The sequence below is a fragment of the Orbicella faveolata genome, unplaced genomic scaffold (genome assembly GCF_042242905.1).
Source record: "Orbicella faveolata isolate gen_17 unplaced genomic scaffold, um_ofav_v1 contig_12, whole genome shotgun sequence".
Lineage (NCBI taxonomy): Eukaryota > Metazoa > Cnidaria > Anthozoa > Scleractinia > Merulinidae > Orbicella > Orbicella faveolata.
The window spans coordinates 13,198,436-13,221,958 of NW_028301539.1; the positions used below are offsets into that span (position 1 = coordinate 13,198,436).

Below are 23,523 nucleotides of genomic sequence, written 5' to 3' on the forward strand. Positions count from 1 at the left end.
CTGGTGTAGGTGGTGGTGGAGGTGGTGGCGGTTGACGTGGTGGTAATGAATGTGGTGGTGGTGTAGGTGGTGGTGGTGGTGAATGTGGTGGCGGTTGACGTGGTGGTAATGAATGTGGTGGTGATGTAGGTGATGGTGAATGTGGTGGTGGCATAGAAGGTGGTGGATGTGGTGGTGGTGGAGGTGGTGGTAAATGTGGTGGTGATGTTATGATGTGGTGGCATTCTTGGAAATACTAACAGCGTATTTCCAGAAGTTGAAATCATCACCACATCCACCCTCTGAGAAACTGGAAACGAGTTTACTTCCCAATACTTTGTAACCGGTCAAGACTTTAAGAGTTAAAATTACAATCAATTCTTTCTTTTGAGTTACTATTCAATAAACGTTGTAAAGACTCAGACTCTGTTTTGCTTATAACAATTTAATGACATTATTGTGCGGTATAACCCCTTATCCCCCCGTCTTCTCATTGATTCTTGACTACGTGATATCGCGTACCCCCCCATCCCCCATCCTCTCATTGGTTGTTAACCACGCAACATTGTTTATCATTTTGTGAATACCCGTTTATAAGTCAATCGGTCTTGATAGAATTCATTTTACTTGTGACAACGTTCAGCACACGTCTTCTTTTCTAAGCGTGACATTCTTTCCTGTCTTCGTGGCTATGGAGTTGAGCGATTGCTAGTTGTGTGTAAGTGATTTATTTTGGCGCTAATCGAAACCCGCTTAGACAACTATAATTGTTGAATTAGGAGCGATTTGCAGTGTTTGTAAATGAAGTTAAATCTTTACTTCAAGCGCGAAACATTTGTTTGAAATTCCTTTGATTTTATTCTCAAGGGTTAAGATACAGTCTATCATGATTTCAGCTTCTAAACATGTGCTTTTCGGTTTTAATTTATTCCATGTTTCATCTGACTAATTATGTTAATTCTTCAATGGACGCCCAAAATGCCTTTTGTTTGTTCAAGATTCCTTTGAATGATGCTTTTCTCAAGGGAACAGTCGAGATCAAGGGGTTTAGATTTTATTGCAAACTGCCATTAGCAATTCATTTTCACTTGAAGCATTTCAACTGTATTTTTTCTTCTTCTCACCTTTTAGCCTATAAATTTTTGTCTTCACTTATTATTCGCTACTCGTCAAAGATTGCACTTCCGCTAGATCAAATTATTTCTGTTGCATTTCTTTCATAGTGTTATCTGATTTGAGACACAATGACCAGCTTTCTGTAATTTTAGCGCAAACGTTTTGGACATTAAAGTTCATTTGAAAAATTGTGTGATGACGATAGAAACCAGTCTTTTTATTCGATCAACATGGCGATGACGTCATATCTTTTAATGTTAGCCAAAAAGTGTTGATATTAAAGTTCGTGACAATTGACATTGTGTGATGTTTGGTTTTGAAATACCGGACCTCTGTCGTTTAGGACCACAGGACACTGTAAGTATCGAGTTTGAAGTTGCATGACATTTTTTTGCGTGACCCTGGCGTGGTTTGTGTCGCCATGGAAATCCGTGAGACCGATCCCAGTCCTCCGTCGAGGCTGGTGGGCTGTTTTCCAACATGGCCGACTTTCGTGGGCACCGCCATCTTGAATTCTTAATTCCGCTCCTGATTGGCTGAAATTTGTGGCGGCCATCTTGGATTTGGAAAACAATAGCATCCATCGTTCTTAATTCGACTGCTGATTGGTTACCGCTCATATGAGCGTCTATTACTACTAGCTATTACTATTACTATTACTATTACTACTACTATTACAATAGCATCCATTGTTCTTAATTCGGCTCCTGATTGGCTGAAAATATATAGCGCCATCTTGGATTTGGAAAACAATAGCGTCCATTGTTCTCCAAACAATAGCCTATTGTCTTTCTCGGCTCCTGATTGGTTACCGGTCATATCAGCGTCCTATACTACTAGTCTCATATAACCTCATCATCTTTAGTTAGTTCAGAGTTATTTCATGTGTTTTAACTTTTTCCTGATCAGTAACACGAGTGATGACGTCATCAGGCCACGCCCATGGTCATGTGACTAATACAGAAAAAATGCAAAGGCTCTTGGGCAAATCACTTTCCCGGGATTTTTTTCATTGATTTAGTATTTTAATTTAAATCCTCATTACGCTATGCATCGATTTTGTTTAATTTCTAATAGATCAGATTTTGAGAGCATTTCAAAATATTGAAAAATTCGTAATTTTCTGAAAAAAGCATGATTTCGAAAAAGGAATGCATAGCTATGTTGCCAACGTTGGCTTTAATCGAAATTCGTCGAAAAGGCTGAATTTAATGAAAAACCGCGTTTCCTTTAGCATTTAAAGAAACTGGAAGTGCGCCCGATATCTATTGGAAGTTACCCTATCAGCGCGTGCGCAACTTACACTACCAGCGCACTTCGGTAAGATCAAACAAAGCCACACGGAGTTAGTTTTTCTCGTTCTATTGCTCTTGTTTTTCTGTCTTTCTATTATTTTGTCTTTGCTTGTACTTTTTTTACTTTGCATTTTGCGAAACACAAAGAAAAACGTCTAGAATGTAAGCGAATTTGCAAGTTCTTGAGTTGTTTTTATTTTCCGCGCTCAGGGTGACGTAAGTGACCGGAAGTGAAATTTCATCTCCTTAGCAACGCGTGCGAGCGCGCGCATGAATCGGTTAATGGGCCCTTATAGAAATCGTCAATATAGCGGCAGTGATAAAATGCCTTGTCTTGGTCTATCTGCTATTTGATGTTTGTTACTGCAGCTCCTCCAGTGACTGAACTCCTAGAAACAGTTATGCGTCTTTTGAATGACTATTCAAGATTTTATCCTCACGGTAATCGTAACATGGCAGAGAACTTGATCGTTCGTTGTGAAGTTGCTTTGGATTCTGTTCACCCTTTAGGACAGAGGTGCCCAAGCGAATGCTGAGAGAATTCTGCCTCTTGAATTGGTGGTGAGACAAATTCAATACTTACTACATAGACGGACGAGAAATGTTTGCAGTTCAGTTTTGAACTTGTGTAATCTCAAACTACACAAAGCATAAGCAGTGGAAAACATTTTTATAGAGAGAAATTTATATTTGGGTTAACTTTTAACCCTGGGTTAGCGTTAACCGGCTTTCGAACAACCCGGCCCTGCTGATTCGAGAATTAAGACTAAAGTTGGTTTTCCAATTCTGGTATCAGTGTCATGCTGGGTCATTTGCAAAGTAGAAATATCTATGTTCAGCGTCAGTGTGTAAGGGAAAGTTTTTTTCGAACTGACCCAGCAGGGTCTGATTTGAGGTGGTTCAATACCATCACAAGGCGTGTTGACAGCGTCAGGGGACCTAATTCTCTCTGGCACATTGATGGACTACACTGCCTTATCAGTTGGAGGTTTGTAATACATGGTGGTTTTGACAGGGCTTTAGACTTTAAGTTGTGCAACAAACAATTCTGCTGCGACTGGGCTCGCTCTATTCTTAACTGCTGTGCAAAGTTATGGATTGCCCTCTAGAGTGTTTTCAGACGAAGGGGATGAAAATTTAGCGGCAGGAAGAGCTATGCTATGGCACAGGGGATTTAATAGGGGAAGCAAAATTGCTGGGTTGTCTGTACACAACCAGTGAATTGAGCCTCTCTGGAGAGAAGTCTTTATTGAAGTCGGTCAGTTCTACTACACTCTGTTCTACCAGATGGAAGAAAATGGCATCCTGGAGTCGACCAGCATAATCGATCTGTTCTGTATGTACTACATATTTCTTTCCAGAATTAACAACCAGTTAAACCTCCTAGTTGAGGCATGGAATAACCATGCTGTACGCACAACCAATATGGGTGAACGCAGTGATTTTACAAGATATATGTAATACTGGAAAAACTAGCTGTCAGGGACACATTTGATGATAACACCCAACCAGATGAATTATCTGGTGAAGACCCAATAGGACTTACACTAAAGTCACATTCTGTTTCCTAAAACTCCCCTTGAGGTATTGGTATATCATAGGCTGGACGACCCACTCTTCCATTAGAAGCTGATACAGTTGGCAAAGCCCTAATGGGAATACACCGAGGTACATGAAACTGCTCTTAATGCAAACATTTCCCATCTAAGTAGTAAATTAATATTGCATTTGTCTCACCAGCGATTCTAGAGGCCATATCTTCTCAGCATTTGGCTTGGTACCTCTGTCCAATGAGTCAACTAAAGGGTTAGCCTACGTAGCTTGGCGGTTTAGCAATTTTTTAAGCAATTTGAGCGCGAGCGCACAAAGCGACAAAACCGCGAAAACCAGCAGGAACCCTCCAGGCTCCTCGTGGCTACGCCGGATTTGGCGCCCGTTATCACGGCTTCGTCGTTTTGGTAGCGTTAGGATAAAATCTTAAACAGTCATTCAAAAGACGCATAACTGTTTCTAGAAGTTCATTCACTGGAGAGCTGCAGTAACAAACATTAAATAGCAGATAGACCAAGACAAGGCATTTTACTACTGTCGCCATATTGACGATTTCTAGTTAAAGTAATTTTCATTGCTATCATACACGAACAGCCATTCTCTTAAAAGGCACATTTCGTGCTGGCATATACAACGTAATTTACGAGACCCGCATATACGCGCATTTTAGCACGCGTTTATATGGGTCCTTGTAGGACGCGTATATTTGGGCATTTATTTCGCATATCCCCGCGCTTGAATTTACGCAAATATGTGGCCCTTTAAAAATGCGTATATACGCGATCTAAGTGGTCGTATCTATGAGCTTAAAGCCCATACGTAACGTATGTAAAAAGTATACGCGGCAGAAAAACCCGCGTATACCCTGTCGTAATTTTGAAACGAATGGCCAACCATAGCAATGGAGGTGTCTGTCCGCTTACTCTAACAGCGAAGGTTAAATTCTCTAAGAAAACTGTCTCGTGTCCCCGCTTCCGCCAATGCACATGTACTTTGTGACGATATCGACTGACCAAAATAATTTATGACTCATAAGGTATATTTATGTTATGGTTCATAACATATATTTACGTTATGGCCGGTTCACAACGTATATATTTATGGTCTGGCGTATAACGTAAATATTTACGTTATGGTTAATAACGTGTATATTTACGTTAGGGTTCATAACGTATATTTACGTTTTTAGGGTTCATAACGAATATTTATGTAATTAACTGTACGCATATATATATTGCTGTACACATTAAGATCGGTTTTATAATACCTATATTTTTATTTTGGGCCTTATATTTTTGGCCTGGTACAAATATTTCCATTGTTCTCGACATTTGTACGATTATCATTTTATCATAAATGGTGCCCCACATTATTTGATACCACACAAACATTCCTACACAACATGCGGATATAATATACACACAAAAGCGACAAAACTAAAGGCACAAATAGAAAAATGACGATCACGCTGATGAAGTACTCTGTTTGAGCAAAAACATAATAAGGGTAATAATCATGATATCCTCACATAAATATGACAATCTACGTTTAAGTTATCTTCACTCTGATGAAAGCCACTTTTGCAGTCAAACATGACATATTTGTTGTTGTTTCCTAGAGTTTGATCACGATGCACCTTGTCTTTATCAGCACCTAAAACTTTGGTAATGTTCTTCTGTCGTCTGTAGTAACACTCTTGATAACTCATTTGATTTCTGGTTTGATTCTAGTAAGGCCTTCGCTAAATCATTCGATTCTTTTGCTATTTTGAGTTCTCGGAACGACCCGTTTCGAAATATACGCTCATTGACTTCGCCATCTTTTAGAGTGGATCTACCACGAACGGTGTGTGGGTCTGTATGTTTGAACGTAGAAAAGATGACACCATTTGTTAACACATTCGACGTATCTTTTCCTTTCGGCATCGACGTCAACATCGTGGAAAGAAGGTTGAACCTTTATTACTTGTCTGTGGTGTTGCCCATTGCACGTGATTGAAGTTTGGGGAGAAGCTATAGTCGGTCGCACGACTAAGGGCCTCTTCATATGAGCCTGGTCAACCGGGCTGCCTCGGTTTCCGAGATCTCGCCTCGCTTCTCTTTCCTTCGTAAAAATTTCGATGTGTTCATATGAGAAGCCAGGTTGGCCCGTTTACCGAGATCTCGGGTTTTGCGACCGAAATCTCGGTAACCGGGATGAAAATTTTCCCATATGAACACTCTAGCCCGGGTAACCGGGACGAACCTTTTACACGAAATAGCTTCGCTTTCGCAACATAGCAGCCAAAATGGCATAATTTTTGCCTTGTGTGTATTTCCACTTTAGGAGTAGGCGAATTAGCTTTATTAGTAAAGTTACAAGAGTCCACAAAGCTGCGACAGCCGTGAATAATACAAGTTTAAGTTCCACCATTTTGGTTGTGTTTCTTGGATTTTATCCCGGTAGATCTGGCTGAAATTTCCCATATGAACAGACAACAAAATTCGTCCCGGTAACCGAGCCAGCCCGGTCACCGAGCCAGCCCGGTCACCGGGCTCATATGAGGAAGCCCTAACAAATGGTCAATTGTCTTCAATCGGCACACGAAAAAGAAAACGGGGGCAGCTTTAGTGAGAACTATTACTGGTGAAATTTGGTAGTATGGGAATCGATCGTGGCGTAGAGCTCATGTCACTGGGTGCCTTGGTGAGAATCCGAATGTAAGTGTAAATGATGGCACAAGCTCACGATGCGAGGAGTTATTATCGTTTTTGTCACCTCTTGTTTTAATTTTATGCGAACGTTCAGCGAAACGTGACATACACGGCCGACATATACTATTACATAACGACCGAGTTTGAATACGCGAAACGTTACTCTCGCCTTGCAGCATATGGAGGAGTTGAGTCACAACGGTTTGAATTTATAAAGGCTTGTTCGGGGAAAAACGGTAATCGACATTACAGCTGAAATTGTTGATATTTTGGCAGTAAAATTGACTTACTTCAATGCATTGTTGTCTTTTCTTTTGTCGTTTCGCTTCTCAGCTCGATCCGAGGTCTTTTAAGCGAGTTATAGATTTTTGGTTTTGCACTCCTAAGAAGAAGTAAAGACCACACACTCGATTCCGGACTGCCCGCCGCTCGAAGCGAAAAAAGAAAAACCATTAAAAGCAAGTCAGCCGCCCCGATAGACCATTTTACAATTGTCTGGTCGGTGACCTGGCCTTTGAATGGCAGTGAGGCTGGATGTTGACCTTGTTTTGATACAGACCTCACTGCTTTTGTTGTGTTAATCAAGTTGTTCCAATGCTAACTAGGTTCATTTACGTGACAAAAGCAGAGAGGTCTGTATCAAAACAAGGTCAACTCCAGCCTCGCTGCCATTCAAAGGCCAGGTCACCGAGCAGATAACTGTAAAATGGTCTATTCCTCTGTAGAATAATAGTAGAGGGTTAAGCGCTCCTTTTTAATTAAATTCCAAGCCAAATTCATCTCCACAGCGTACGCTATAAAACTCTGAATCGAAGCCGGCTAGCCTTCCTGAAAAGAAGCTGCCAGGATTCGCCACGGACACATTCGAAGCCCGAGAGGAATGCCGGGCGGACAAATTGACTCTTAACAGGGGCGGGGAGCGGATAGTTCTCAAGGCGATTTTTTATCAAATTTGAATCTATGACTGTCCGCTTTTCCCTAGCAAAGAAGTTATAACATTATTTGAAATACGTTTTCTGTATGAGGGTGCGGACAGACCGTGTTTAAACAGTGAAACGAAGTATATTGCGCGTAGAGAACTATCCGCTTCCTTCCCCTGGTAAGAGTCAATTTGTTCGCCCGGTATTCCACTCGGGCTTCGAATGTGTCCATGGCAGGTCCTGGCGGCATCTTTTCCAAGTCCGGATGGCTAGCTGGCTTCGATTCAGAGCTTTGTAGCGTACGCTATGGAGATGAATTTGGCTTGGAATTTAACTGAAATATTCTCCTTAGGAGTGGAAAACCAAAAATGCATAACTCGCTTTAAAGGCTTCGGATCGAGCTGAGAAGCGAAATGACAATAGAAAAGGCAACAAGCCATTGAGGTAAGTCAATTTTATTGCCAAAATATCACAATTTCAATTTATGGATTACTTTTATCTAGGAGAACAGCTTAAACGGCCCAAAAAACTGTTGTGACATATATTAAGCGGTCTAATGCAAAAAAAAAAAAAAAAAAAAAAATCATATAGTTTCGGTTCCCTCACCCCACACTCATGTAACCAAGAAAACTACCCCAGTTATAAGCCTTCCCAGATATAAATCCCTGCTATAATATCTTTCTTCTGTAGTAAATATAATCACTCTCACAGACGAAGTAGTGTGGAACGATATTTTTGTTCTATCTCGCGAAGTGCCATTAAAGAAACTTTTAAGTCACAAGCCTACACGAAAAAGATCTCTTAAACAGATTCTAACATCATGATGACGGTTCATGAGTTCCGCTCTGTCGTGCAGTGGCAGGCTTACGGCAGGCGTCCAGGGAGGGTTTTCCCCTATTGGTGCGAGCAAAGAAAGCCCCGAAAAGCCAAAAACATTTGGGACCCACCTTGTAAAGAGGTCTGGATTCGCCACTGCTAATTTACCTCGGTAGCAAAAATCTTTTTTCGAGTTGTGTCTCGTTTCAGGTAGCCCGGAATAAAGACATAACAGTGGCTACTCTAGGAGTGTTTTCATGGAGTCTTTTCCAGTTCACCTTGGTGACTACGTCCATGGGAGAGAAAGACGACAAACAAGAAGAAACCGAAATAGGAGACCCAGACCAGGTGAACAACCATAAAACAGTAAAAATTAAAAAATTAAAAAATTAAAAAAAATTAAAAAAAAGCAGGACTGAATGGACGGTTATGTTGACAGGCTCGCACATGTAAAAACATTTTATAAGTCAGCCACAAAAAAGACCAAAAATGTCATGCTACCTCTTTCTTCTTTGTCCCATAAAAAGCGAGTAAAAACGATCCAACTGGAATAATTCATGTAACCCGGAATTCCATTTCCTTCTCATTAATTTGTTTTTTTGAATGTCAAAACCAATTCTCCAATTTTTGAAATTTATTTAATGTGTTTTTGTTGGAAACAACTAGTAAAATCAATGGCTGCTTGGTATTTATTGGGTGAAAATATTTTTGCAGTCTGGAAGCGTTGAAGCTGGTTTAACAAGAAAATATCTACGCAAAGCTGCTGAAGCTAGAAAAAGAGGTAAACAAAGGAAAGAACTGAAGAGATTAAATGATGAAGAAGCTGACAAGGAAATGAGAAAACTTGAACTCCAAGGAGACCGATATGGTATAATCGCCGCCATGTTCATGCAAGACGGTCCTTTCTTAATTCTTCGACTTTACCTTGTTATCAAATACGACTTCTTTATGGACTCGACATTCATGTTTTATATCGGCAAGAACATAATTTCTCTTCTGTTGATGATATACCGTCTCTATGTCATTCACTTTCATGCGAAGGAAGAAGAATTATTGCAGTCAGAAAAATCCTGGGGAACAAAAGGATTTCGAACCCTCTCATTTGTGTTGATTGGAGCTCATAAATTCAACTCAAGAAAATTGAAATCAAAGAAATTACGCCGGGGGAGAATAAACTTGATCCGGTGGAAGAAAAACTTTTCTGTAAATTAAACACCACAAAAACTGTACATGTTGTGATGCATGGCACGGCGCATGGCACATCTTTCTGAAGTTACGCGAATTTTCGTCAAAAAGAGGATTTTCAGAAGAACAGTTTTTTTTTTAAATAAAATAAATTGAATTATTCTCCCATTTTTAGTGGTTCCTACTTCTGATCAATCGGAGGACAGACGCATAGATAATGTCATTAATAGTTTTGTTTCTTTATTATATGAAACAAACGGATTCCATGTTGCCATGCGTCTGTTCAGCAACTCTAGCCTCTGCAGAGGCTCAGAATTTTCTTCGGATTAGGGACCATTCTCGTCCGCAGTGCTACTCGTCTTAAAATGTCGCTGACGAGTAGCTCTGGACGCACCAAAAAATTCGAATTTTTTCATTGGCTGACAAAAGATGAATGCGTAGCAGAAATGAAAATTACAAAGCTCTACGCATTCCATTTTACTTCCGGCCCGGATTGCGGCACCTTCGCTCAGTTGACACAGGCGCGCTTTACGAAAAAACAAATGGTGACCTTTCCCGATAGATCCGAAGGAATCGTTAAAGTTTCCACGTAACCAAAGAAGTACGTCGCCTGCAACGATGTCATTCACGATCGTAATCATCGTCCCTTGTTGTAGCAGCCGAGGTGGGAAGAAACGTTTAGAACTCTGAGAATCAACCAGCTAATACAACAATTACTTTGTCGCTGACCATACCCCAAGAAATCATAAAATTAAGTTTGAATTGGCAGTGGGTTTTAAGAAACGTTTGTCTTCCTTTATGAAAAGCTCGAAAGGAAACTTAGAGCCAGGCGAAAAGACGAAGAAATATCACTCTTGCTAAGCAAGTGTGGCACTGGAAATCCGAAGGTGAGTGTGTTTTTCTCTCTCTGAAAGATCAAGCAGATCAGATTCTAGCAGTCCAAAATGTATTGATATTAAATTGCCAAAATGAGTCAAAGGTCCGTGTTATAATACTCTGCTACGTACCTGGATGATGTAGCAAATGGTCTGAACATGAAGTTTGGTTTGTTTCTTCCACATATTGTTATGTATGTATCTTTTACTATCTGTTAAGAAGCTTCTGCTGTTATAGATATATATAATATCTGTTTTTTAGCTCCCCTCTCTTTACTATTGAGACCTCCCCTATAGTCTCCCCCCAACAAATCACGAACAAACCTTTTGTGCTCAGGCAAGAGTTTAGTTTGCTTTAGAGCCTTCACCCAAATTTATTTATTTTTTTTTATAATTTACTTGTGGAAATGATGTGTAAAGGAAAATAACCATAGATAACCATAGCTGAAATTTGAGGCCCTTTCCTCTCTCCCCACTTTAGTTAGGAAGCAACTGCAACAAGCAAAACTTTATTCCGTCACAATAACATTAATCAGTAAATAATAATTTATCATCCACGCAAATAACTGTGAACAAATATAAGAGACTATTTATACCTGTATAACTGATAACGAATCATCAGGACTAGTGGGTTTCCAAATGTAATGTGGGAATTATCTCTACTAAAAACAAAACAAACATTAAAGGTGTACAGAGTTACATTAATATCCCCATAAGAAAAATATCATAATCTTTTTGTTAGCCTTTGAAAGATAATTTATTTCCTGCCATTATTTACTATTCTTTGCTAATTTTCAGACCATAATAGTGCTACATAAATTCCTCGAAGGATGACCACATATGGATAATTCAAATAGGAATGTTGCTCTTGCAGTTCAATAAATAATACTGAAAAAAAAAAGGAAATGGAGATAGAACCATCATTAATAGTAAAGCTATGTGGCTGATGTTCTGATCAACCACAAGACGTAGAAAGTATACGTTTGAGATTTGTTGTTGTACATGGTTGTATAACAGGCTGAAGAGCCTTATTACCATGAAGTAACACGAATTGTAAAAGAGCAATGACATTGCATTGTTTCCCATTCATTTTGTTCATGCAGTTTCCTGAAAAAAATCTTCCTTAATGTACATTGAGGCACACCAATATGAATCACTCTCTTCACATCAGGAACCTCTATATGTATACCAATGCCAAATACTAATGTTACAGTCACATCATTTTAGCTGTATTATATTTTTGGTAACACCACGTACTCATATGGGAACACTGAAATAAATTGGTGTTGTTGTTGTTGTTGTTGAAAGCACCCAAAAGATTAAGCTTTATATAAGTTGGTTGAAAGGTATAAAATGAACAAAAACAATTACATCAACTAAAGCAGTGGCGGGTGGGGGACAAAATGGTGGGAATAGCCCTATATCTAGTTTTGTAATGTCTGCAGGCTTTTCTCAAGCCTGAATGTACAAATATCATCATTAGATGTTCCAGATAAGCTAATTAAAATTGCTGTAGAGCCATTATGGAAGCCCCCAGCACACATATATAAACACTTGATAACAACTGGCATAGGACTTTTATTTTTTTCTTGGAGTTTTTCTTAACATGGTAGTAACCACTTCAAAAGCCCAATTGCTACCCTATACCCTGGTTACCACACACATATATTTTTTATTCTTTCCATAGCCATATGCAAAATAGATTTCTCTTCTCATATTTATTTAATTATAATACTGATGTAAATTAATTCTGTAAATAATGCACAATAAAAGTTGATTGATTTAATTTGACAGTTTAATGATCTGTTGATTGTGTAAGACCCTTTTTTGTAAAAAAAAAAAAAATAGAACAGAAAGGGGTACGTTACTTGAAAAAATGAGGACATGAAAGATCATATGAAAGTGAGCACCTTTATTACATTCCTTGCAAGGAAACATGAACAAATCTCCAATACAACAAAACTTTCCTGAAGGTGAATTAATCAACATGACACAGCGTGGGACAAAGAAAAATTCTGAGTCCCCGACAGGAATTGAACCCGTGACCTCCCGAACACCGGGCGGGCGCTCTATCCACTGAGCTACGAGAACTCATGGAGAGCATGGTCATTTAACTGAGCTCATATATGATAGGTGTCCTGCATACTGCTAGGATCAACGCTATCGAATTCATCGCGAGTAGTGATAAGTTAATAAAGGTGGTGAATTTTAAGCTCGGTAATGAAATGTGAAGGTGAATTAATCAACATGACATATATGAACTCAGTTAAATGAGCTTGCTCTCCATGAGTTCTCGTAGCTCAGTGGATAGAGCGCCCGCTCGGTGTTCGGGAGGTCATGGGTTCGATTCCTGTCGAGGACTCAGAATTTTTGTGACTACTGCGCTTGCGCAGCAGTCACTATTGCCATCGTCTGAGTTTTCCGAAAGTAAGTAAGTAACAATTGAATATACTTCGGAACCAATCAGTACAACGAATATCCATCTCACGGTCTCTCGCAAACACTTCGTATTAACGATGATTTGCCGATAGTCATTGATGGCTGCCTCCTTCGATCTCAGCTCTTGGAAGTGGTCTTCGAAATTGAGGTGAGTTTTAAACATATTTTACAGCATTTACTTCTCACAGCTTTCATATTTTATTTCCAACCGATCAGATGAAAGGTTGCGTGAGGATTCAGGTCGAGATAAACGGCGAATTTCTATTGTACTGAGCATTGATTTGTCGACACGTATTATAAATAAACAACCCTTGCCGATACTTCATAATTTTGGAAGTAGCTTTAGCCTCGTATGAGAAAATCTGGACCTCTCTGGAGGAATATTAGGCGCCGATGTGGGATAATTCAGCCTCTTCGGGGCACATATTGAGCTCCGATGTTTCATAATTGAGCCTCTCGAGCGACCATGTTGGGATAATCTTGTAGTGATCGATAAACTATTTCAAGAATAGAGTGTTTCTGTCGAGAACTATCGGCTGATAGTTGCTCCCGCGGAAATTTGATGCCCTTGAAACAAATATTTGCCTGAGAAGCGAAGCTTCTCGCTTCTTCTTCGAGGGCAAATATGCTAGTTTTAAGAACATCAAATTTCCAAGGAGCAACTATCAGATCGATAGTTCAGATACATAAACACTCTATTGTCTTTATTGCTCACCACTAAATTTTCTTCCGCGCGCCAGTTCAAAAATTATATTGAATTATTTTCAACTTTTTAGATGAAAGCCGTGAAAGCCAAATGTAAAATTTAAAAAAAGAATACAGACAAAAACCCACTTAATACAATTTCAATTGTTTGTTTTCTATAAGCTCGCTTGTTTACAGGAAAATGTTCATGGACGGTATTTTCCTTGGACGGGCTCTGGGGGCTGATAGTGTCTCGTGGATGAACACTTTCACGTCATGTGATCAATTTAAACCAATAAGAATCGGAGAAAATTTAGTGGTGAACTATAACGAATGATATGAAAGCTTTGTTGTACTTGATAGATTTAAATGATCGTAGTTCAAATGAGTCATCAACTTCTGTGAACAGACTAACTGCCAGAAAGCTTGTTAAACAATGGAAAATCAATCAACTTTCGAATTCTAGAGACAGGGAACCAATCAGAATTCCTGGTGGTGAATGTTTTTTCCTCGATGTATGGAAAAAAGTTGGGTGGGGGTGTGGGGCCAGCTTCCCAAAACCCTTACCCTATTTATGACCAAAATCTGTGATATTCCCTACCCTATTTAAGACCTGACCAAATATTCGATACCCTATTAAATCAAAACCCTGTTTCAGACCTGTGTTATAATACGTTCCCTAGTTCAGACCAATGTTAAATTATTGTTAACATAATTTGTGAAGGGCTTTTGTTAATTTTCTTTTGATAATAATGAAAAAGTGGCTTCTTCCCATTGACGCCTGAATGAAATTGCCCGCAACCCACCCCTGATTCCCTGGCGTTTTTTGGAATATTTCTGAGCGAGCGAAAGCACAAAAATAAACCATATGCGCAGTAACTACAGACACAAGATCAGGTTTAAAGACATCGTTCATTTAAAGTTGAATAAATGAAGGGTCAAAATATTAAAAAATATCAGCAAAAAGAACTCAACCTAATGTGTAAAACTGATGAGAAAACAAGAAATTATATTATTTCTTTACCGCGCGACAAAATGTCCCACAGAAGCTGAGAACATTGACTTTGCGAAAATGAGTTAATTATTGACTTTGGAGGACAAAAACGAAACCAAATACAACAGAATTGAGTTTCTTGTACTATAACGGTTAACATTTGAGAAAACAACGAAAAATAAAAGCGAAGAACTCATGTAAAAATCAATCTGAACACAAGAAATCAAGTAATTTCTTCGCCGCGCGACGAAAATATTACGGCGCTGCGAAAGAAAGATGATAGTCGTAAATCAAAAAGACGACAAAAACAAGCGAATTATTTTGAGATCAGTCGTATTTCAACTGTGTTAAATTAGTGGCCATTTAGTTCTTTTCTCAGCGGTTCTGTAGTAGCTGAATGAGACTCCAAAAAATATTTGAACGAAGGGAATAAACTAAATAAACAAAGTGCCTGGAGGTCGCCGTAAATTAAATGTGCAGAAATCCAGCGTGCAAGTTACTGTTCACTTTTAGAACCTATAATTCCCAAATACAGGGAACCAAATGAAAGAAATGCGAAAGGAAGTTCAATAACAATAAATTTTCATTCAAGCTGAGACGAAGAAACCTATTTAAAAGCAAAAAATTGTTCAAAATTTCGCAGACTTGCTTCGCTGCATGACCGCATGTTCAAATTATTCTTCACGCTGACGTGAAAGCTTGAGTTTTTGCCGACCGCTTTTGCGGTCATTTTAACGCCTGTGGCTTTACCAATCGTTTCAAAAGTTGAATTTAACTTCGAAGTAATAATGTACATTACCATTTTTGTTTCTGAAGTCCGAAAAGCCGCTTTAAACCTGCGATCTGTCGTCGAAACTTACTTGAAAGCGCTCCGATCTTCATGTTTTCTCGGCGGTTGTAGGAAGAAAAACTTCTTCACCAGAAAGTTTTGAGGACTCTGTACTCCTTGATCCTCCATTCTGAGGCCACCTGAACATTGATTTGTATTTTTCCTTTCTATTTTAAAGCCCAAAGCAGTAATTTATCCGTGTTAGGAATAAAAACAAGACCTTGGAAGTTTTTTAGATTTGGCCCGCAACGCGCCATGATTACCTGCACTTTTCGAGCGCGCGATTTTAAGAAGAAAAACCGTCTTTCTAGGAGCCCTAAAGTCCTCTGAAAATATGCTCAGAAGGTCCATTCTGATTGGTTTATTTGTCCTCAAGAACAATAGAACAATAGGAGAGCCAAAAAGTCTTCAGGGAGGGTAGGAAAGGCAATTGTCCCCATGTGCTTTTTTTCGGGCGGTTACGGGCGGCACAGGGAAATGGAGGAGTTTTTCACATGGGCGGTTACGGGCGGCACAGGCGTGAATGGGTTAAAAACATATCCATATCAAGGTCACAGTGCAAAAACCATACCCTATTTATGACCAAAATGGCCAAAATAGGCTAAAATCGATACCCTATCTATGACCAAAATGGCTGAAAAACCATACCTTTTGGGGCCGCACATACCTATATGGCTCGTATAAGGGAATACCCCTGCCCGGTATTAGAGCTCTAGAACATCTCTCGAGGTTTATTGAAAGCAAAATGAGATTTCCAGAATAAATTTGTCACAAGGTACATGTACATGGTGTTATAATCTCATTATTCAAGCTCTCGCAGACAGAATCCAATCCGCTTATTGCAGAAATCAATGCTATTTAGGTCACATAGATAAATTACTCTATGTATCAATAGGACCACTCAACTTTGTACCAATGTCAGCTGTCAGTAACACAGTTTTGGTGATGTCTGAAACTAGCTCTTCTCTATCAAAAAGAGAATGACTGGAGGAAAAAGTTACATATAACAAAGCAACAAGAAAAAGAATTATACAAACATTTAACCTACCTGCTTTGAGGAAAAAAAATAGTTAAAAAGTCATATTATTTATATGCAGTAATACCTAGTTACATGTATATCTAGCTACATATGTGTATGTAGTAAGTTTTGTTTTCTTATTTTTGTGGATAATGTTAACTAAAAGCAGGTGTGGTCATGTGTTGATCAATTCCCTTGATTGATACTTGATCAACCCTTCATCGACCCTTGATTGACACTCGATCAACATCTCAGTTGACAGTTGGTCGAGAGTCAACTAATTTTGGATTGATGCATATGAGTCGGTCGACACTCGGTGGATGTCGATTGAGTGTCGATCAAGATTTTGATCGAGTGTCAATAGGTTGACTGATTGAGGTTGATTGAGGGTATCGATGGACACTCAACCACAGATGCATTTAGTACACATGATCTATTTTTTGTCTGTTTACTCTGTTAATAGTCTCTGGAGAAAGCCAAAAACCAATTTGAATTGTTAAATGATGCATTCAATATGTTTTGCTCTCTTTACTACTAGATATACAAAATAAGGATATGACAACTTCTTTTAAAAAGATCTGACCAACTCGTTCTGTAATTAATTACTGCAGGAGCAGATCCAGGATTTTTCAACAATGCATGCCCCTGAAATGTTGCAATTTGAGAATTGAGAGAAGTAATCAAAACGGTTGACTACAGCAAAACAACTATGGAGGGCTTTAGTGAGGATGAATGGTGGGGCATAAAAACAAGGCTCGATGTTTCACAGTAGAGTGCTGCCTTGTACCTCAAGGTTACTCACTGGTGTAACTGTTATCACTATTTTAGCTGATCACAATGGGGTACCTGTCCAGTGCTGGCTGTAGCAAAAGTTACCTTTATTTCTTCCATAATACAGGTACTCTCAATCAACCCCAGAACTGTTGCTATGATTTGTACCATTCTCATTGTGTTGTTTACCATAAATCTTGTTTCATCAGTTTATTACAATATTAAAAAGAATGATTTTGATTGTCTCATCAGGTTTGTTTACTGATTACTTTTCGTACACCATACACCATACACTGCTGATAGTTTTACACTTGATTCTGTTAACTGTTACACTGGCGATACCCACATGTACTAATAGGCCATTTTTGATGTATTACAATTCCAACTTGGAGGCTTGAGGAAATACAAGAAAAGAAATCACATTTAGGTTGAGGAATGAACAATTAATTTCTTTTGTTTTATTCCCCAAAACCTCATGGCCATGTTAGAATTTTACTGAATACAACGAAAATGGCCTATTAGAGAACCATTTTTTTTCTTCTTTTGTACAAATTCAAACATTCTTTAACAATAGCTTATTAGCATTCAAGAATGCCTCTAATCACCAACATTCATGCTCTAACCATTTGCACACATTCTTCTCCACATAACTGCATATATAGGACAATTGTACTTTTTGTGTTTCCACCTTTTAAGAGGCCCTGCGCCTAAGAAACGACCGATGATTTCCGGCTAAAAAATAAAATCGGCCGATTTTTATCTCTCAAGTAGAGGTTACCGAATACTATTTAAAAATGAATTTCTTTTGTTTCAGTTTCGCTTTAAACCAAAAATATCGAGCCGCAAAGTTTTTCCGTCTGAAAGCAGCAAAATGAGGCCGAAAATAAGCCCCCGCAAAAAACTGTTCAGAAATTACTATCGCAACGCAAAATAATGAGAAAACTACACAGTGTTGAAGAAAAATGCCTTTTAATGCAATATCATTCGATAAACATCAAAAAACTGCCGAAGCGATTAACAAATAAAGTTTCAAATATTGCATACTAAATTAGATGGAGCGTTGGAGCTGATTTTAAAATAATTATTTCTCAAAAGTTCAACGCTTTTGAAAGCAATCACAGTGATGAATGAGACATTGGAGGGATAAAAATCACGTTTCTGGAAAAACATTTTTCGGCCAAAGTATATTGACCTTGTACAAAGCGTTCAAAGTTACCGTTTTGCCCGTTATCCTGCTACTTCGACGAAACGCTTCTCTTTTGCCAATACGGCCGTGGATAGCGTGGTAAACGCCACTTTAAACCTTGCTAGGCATTCAGAGACTATCCTGAGTAGAAGGATGTAGAATTGAAAGGGAAAGGAAGATGAAAAATACGCAGAAAAACAAAATAACGCGAAATTACCATCTGCTAACGAAAGTTGAATCTGGAAAATGTCGTCGCGTGACAGCGGCCAATGACGTCATTTGTCACGTAAAGGTCGCAAGAGCGTGGGAAAACGAGTCTGCAATGTCCTTTGGGCGGTCAGCGGCTAGAGATCCAGTCGTGACCCATAACTCAGATCACGCTGCGGCCAAAACGGTGTGGCGGTTGGGGAAGTTTTTCTTTTTGAGTGACCATCATTTGTGAAAAATAACATAACATTGTTCCACTAAACGTTTTCTGGCCGGGAAAAATTGTTTTCCTATTTGTGCATTCGTTTGGATTCCACCGCTATTGATACAAATGACGTCAATGGCCGCTGTCACGCGACGACATTTTCCAGATTCAGCTTTCGTTAGCAGATGGTAATTTCGAGTTATTTTCTTTTTCTGTGTATTTTTCATCTTCCTTTCTCTTTTAATTCTACTTCCTTCTACTTAGGACGGTCTTTGAATGCCTAGCAAGGTTTAAAGTGGCGTTTACCACGCTATCCACGGCCGTATTGGCAAAAGAGAAGTGTTTCGCCGAAGTAGCAGGATAACGGTAAAAACGGTAACTTTGAATGCTTTGTACAAGGTCAATATACTTTGGCCGAAAAATGTTTTTCCAGAAACGTGATTTGTATCCCTCCAATGTCTCATTCATCACTGTGATTGCTTTCAAAAGCGTTGAACTTTTGAGAAATAATTATTTTAAAATCAGCTCCAACGCTCCATCTAATTTAGTATGCAATATTTGAAACTTTATTTGTTAATCGCTTCGGCAGTTTTTTGATGTTTATCGAATGATATTGCATTAAAAGGCCTTTTTCTTCAACACTGTGTAGTTTTCTCATTATTTTGCGTTGCGATAGTAATTTCTGAACAGTTATTTGCGGGGGCTTATTTTCGGCCTCATTTTGCTGCTTTCAGACGGAAAAACTTTGCGGCTCGATATTTTTGGTTTAAAGCGAAACTGAAACAAAAGAAATTCATTTTTAAATAGTATTCGGTAACCTCTACTTGAGAGATAAAAATCGGCCGATTTTATTTTTTAGCCGGAAATCATCGGTCGTTTCTTAGGCGCAGGGCCTCTTAAGCAGTAGTCACATGCGCCTGTATGGCGCCTATTTTTCTTTGTCCCACGCTCGTGTCATGTTGATTAATTCACCTTCACATTTCATTACCGAGCTTAAAATTCACCATCTTTATTAACTTATCAAAACTTTCCTGAGTTCAACAGTAAATAGTTAAGAAGTAAATAGTTCTTACCATTAAAAAATTTTCCCTTCATCTATCAGCACGGCTTATATTTAAATCCTCTGGTCAGTGATGTAATTTCCACGGCTGATTTCCACAAACGCTTCCGTATGTCCATAAACAAATTTTACCGTGTCATCGATAGACGTAATACATGCCGTATCCTGATTACTTTGCTTGAAAACTTTAACAACTGCACCTCGCTCTTTAAACTTCTCCTTTTTATCGAATATGAAGAGAAGAAACAACAAGAACACAGCTATCGATCCCTGAATTTTTCTCGACGGTCCACCACAAAATGCACCGCGAAACACGTTGGTAAAATATTACACAAGCTGGCAATCGTGTTTGAAGGGGCGACGGCATTTAAGGCAGCTTTCTACTCTCCTTTTAACTATAAATCACCTAACTTCAGCGAAGTGAAAACACCTATCAGCATTCCGATCTGCGTACATCTGAAGAATACACTCTATTCCTCTCTCCCCTCCCTCAGGATTATTTCTGAGCATGAGCAGGTATGCAGGCCAAAATTACGCATGCGTTACCGGATGTCCGTGATTTACGGACTTCCGTTAAGGGCCCATTAACCGATTTGTGCGCGCGCTCGCGTGCGTTGCTAAGGAGGTGAAATTTCACTTCCGGTTACTTAAGTCAGCCTGAGCGCGGAAAATAAAAACAACTCAATAACTTCCAAATTCGCTTACATTTTAGATGTTTTTCTTTGTGTTCCACAAAATGCAAAGTAAAAAGAGTACAAGCAGAGACAAAATAAGAAAAAGACAGAAAAACAAGAGCAATAGAAAGAGAAAAACTAATTCCGTGCGGCTTTGTTTGATCTTACCGAAGTGCGCTGGTAGTGTAAATTGCGCATGCGCTGATAGGGTGACTTCCAATATATATCGGGCGCACTTCCAGTTTCTTTAAATGCTAAAGGAAACGCGGTTTGTCATTAAATTCAGCCTTTTTCGACGGATTACGATCAAAGCCAACGTTGGAAAGATAGCTATGCATTCCTTTTTCAAAATCATGCTTTTTTCAGAAAATTACGAATTTTTTAATATTTTGAAATTCTCTCAAAATCTGACCTTTAAGAAATGAAACAAAATCTATGCATAGCGTAATGAGTGTTTAAATTAAAATATTAAATCAATGAAAAAAATCCCGATAAAGTAATTTGCCTGGGAGCCTTTGCGTTTTTTCCGTATTAGTCACATGACCATGGGCGTGGCCTGATGACGTCATCACTAGTGTTACTAATCATAAAAAAGTTAAAACACATGAAATAACTCTGAACTAACTAAAAATGATGAGGTTGTATGAGAATAAATTTTCCTTAGCAACGGCTCGAAAAGATCGGTGAATAGGCCCTTAATGGCTGCTACCAGAGCGCTCCGTTTCCTAGACCAGGTGACCAAAAGAAACGGACGCTCTGGGGACGAGAATGATTAGGGACAGTATTATGAGCTGCGCATGCGCGAGCTTTCGATCTAGATTTTGAAAACGTCCAACGACGATGTCAATCTCATGTGCGAAATTCAAGATAGCGTCGACAAGGGAAGACTACGCAGTGAATGTACCTTGACCAGTTGAGCTACTTATGCCTCTTGACCACCAAATCATAATTTTCTTAAGAATCTACATTCACTTAGCTTTTTACTGACTTTCCGGCAGGATTCTGTGCAAATATGCTGGGGAAAACAAGTTCTTTATAACGTAGTATTTGAAAGATGCATGGATCGTGTTGCAATTTGATGGTCATTTTGGTGAAAAACGGCAGGACTTTTTTTGGCTATTTAAGGTATCATGGCATCTAAATCTTAACGTACTGGAGAATCTACATTCACTTAGCTTCCAAGTGGCGTATTTAACTTTGAAATCTGTAGGGATATTTACACGAGTCGGTTAGCCCTGTGAAGTTGAAAGATAAATGGATCGTGTTGCAATTTGACGGTATCGAAGGAATTGGCTGTTTACCGCATCGGGATCTTTGAATCGTTATGTACTGTGGAATTATGCATTAACGTAGCTTTCATCAGCAGTTGTTAACTTAGAAATCTGAAGGAATATACTAGAGAAAAAATTATTTACACGAGACGAGTACCACTGGTGAAATTATGAACTTGTATTGTTCACGCTACGACCCGACAGGCCGGAAACAAGGCGCGAGTAATAGGCTATTTAACTCAAACAGACCTCAAAACCCGGCCTAAAAGTAACTTAGTTTTGAGAAATCTGCTTTTCCGTGGCTATAAAATAACATATTACATTAAAATTCCCTCTAAAAACAAATACTTCAACCGATATTAAAAAGCAGTTTCATACATGCGCAGCTCATGATACTGTCCCTTTAAGGTAATTCCTCTGAAATAAAAGTGACAATAGATTTTCCTTTAAACTTTGTCCACTGAATATTTATCATATGATAACTTCAATTTTGAAATAAAAAAGGGGGGTGCCCATGCTCATTAAGGAGCAGTGAGGCATTGAAAATGCCCCTTTTTAGCATTATTAAATGCTTATTATAAGAACGCATTCCCAGTAATTGTAACATCTTTGTGAGCCCGGACTCATAAGAACACGCATTAAACTACAGTCAATACATTGTGTCGGACACAAATAAACGTTTTAAGTTTGATTCAGACAGAAAGCTAAATCCTTGGTTAAAAATTTGAACCAAATTTCTTGACGTGGTTTCCGACTGCCAAATAGAAAAGACCACCGTGTATCTGCTATTTTTCTTATTTATTCAATTTTCAGCAATAGAAATTAGATGTCTTTTCTCACGCAAAGCTTATGATTAGTTGATTACAATGAGTGGAAAAAAAATTGGGGTGCCCGTGCTCGTTGGTGAGCTAGAGCCATTTTTCAACTGACAGAGCTCAATATCAAGGCAAATCCGTCATGTTTTCAATATGCGCGTGCACGGGCGCGCGCTAATAACGCCATAAATTATGCGCAGTAAGGATGCGCAATGCAAATGTGAGGAATGACCTTAAGTGCAGCTGCAAGGCTATGTGGAGGTCGTTAGCGGAAGGCGTGGGAACCTCGTTCGCCGCCAGATCGATAACACAGTGAAATTCTATAATTAACATTCGAACCTTTAGGGAGGAGAGAGACTGTTTGCTGTTTATAACTGGTACATGTAGCTAACTGACATTCCAGGCAGGGTATCAGTCTTTGATAGAAGATATACAATCAGTACAATATAGAGAATATCCCAAAGAAAATATGTGCACCGATTGTTTAAAAATTATGCTGTTATATTTAAACAATAGCGTGTTTCTGTCGAGGAACTATATCGGCTGATAGTTGCTCCGTGAAAATTTGATGTTCTTAAAACAAATATTTGCCCGAGAGGTGAAGCTTCGCGGGCAAATATGCTAGTTTTAAGGGGGTATGGTACCCTAAAATATGGCGATGTTCATGAAAAATTCAATTTCTTGGAAATACAAGACTAAAGACCCTTAAGGACTTGTCAAAAACATTTTGAAACGATCTTGCCGAATTTCCTTCCAGATGAGTGTGAAATTTAAGGAAAGTACACAGTGGTATAAGTTTTTTCACGTGGCAACGGCCATAGCAACGACTGTTTACTATAAGAACGTGACCAAAAATATAGATTATTTTTAACTTATATGAATGAAACTATTTAGAAAAAAACTTTTAAGACATGCACAACTCGATTGGTATAATTATTTG

The 23,523-nt window shown here is 38.9% G+C and overlaps 3 long non-coding RNA genes and 1 pseudogene across 3 annotated transcripts; all 4 read left to right on the forward strand.

The window, feature by feature from the left end:
- The first annotated feature begins 8,620 nt into the window (after positions 1-8,620).
- LOC110051740 (uncharacterized) lies at positions 8,621-9,609 on the forward strand (annotated as a pseudogene).
- A 392-nt stretch (positions 9,610-10,001) lies between these two features.
- Positions 10,002-12,221, forward strand: LOC149116736 (uncharacterized). The gene is made up of 2 exons (XR_016205469.1): positions 10,002-10,442; positions 11,229-12,221. It is a non-coding gene; the product is annotated as an uncharacterized LOC149116736 (long non-coding RNA).
- Positions 12,222-12,361: 140 nt separating this feature from the next.
- Positions 12,362-17,396, forward strand: LOC149116737 (uncharacterized). The gene is made up of 2 exons (XR_016205467.1): positions 12,362-13,017; positions 17,006-17,396. It is a non-coding gene; the product is annotated as an uncharacterized LOC149116737 (long non-coding RNA).
- A 1,181-nt stretch (positions 17,397-18,577) lies between these two features.
- LOC149116738 (uncharacterized) lies at positions 18,578-19,402 on the forward strand. The gene is made up of 2 exons (XR_016205468.1): positions 18,578-18,951; positions 19,028-19,402. It is a non-coding gene; the product is annotated as an uncharacterized LOC149116738 (long non-coding RNA).
- The last annotated feature ends 4,121 nt before the right edge of the window (positions 19,403-23,523 follow it).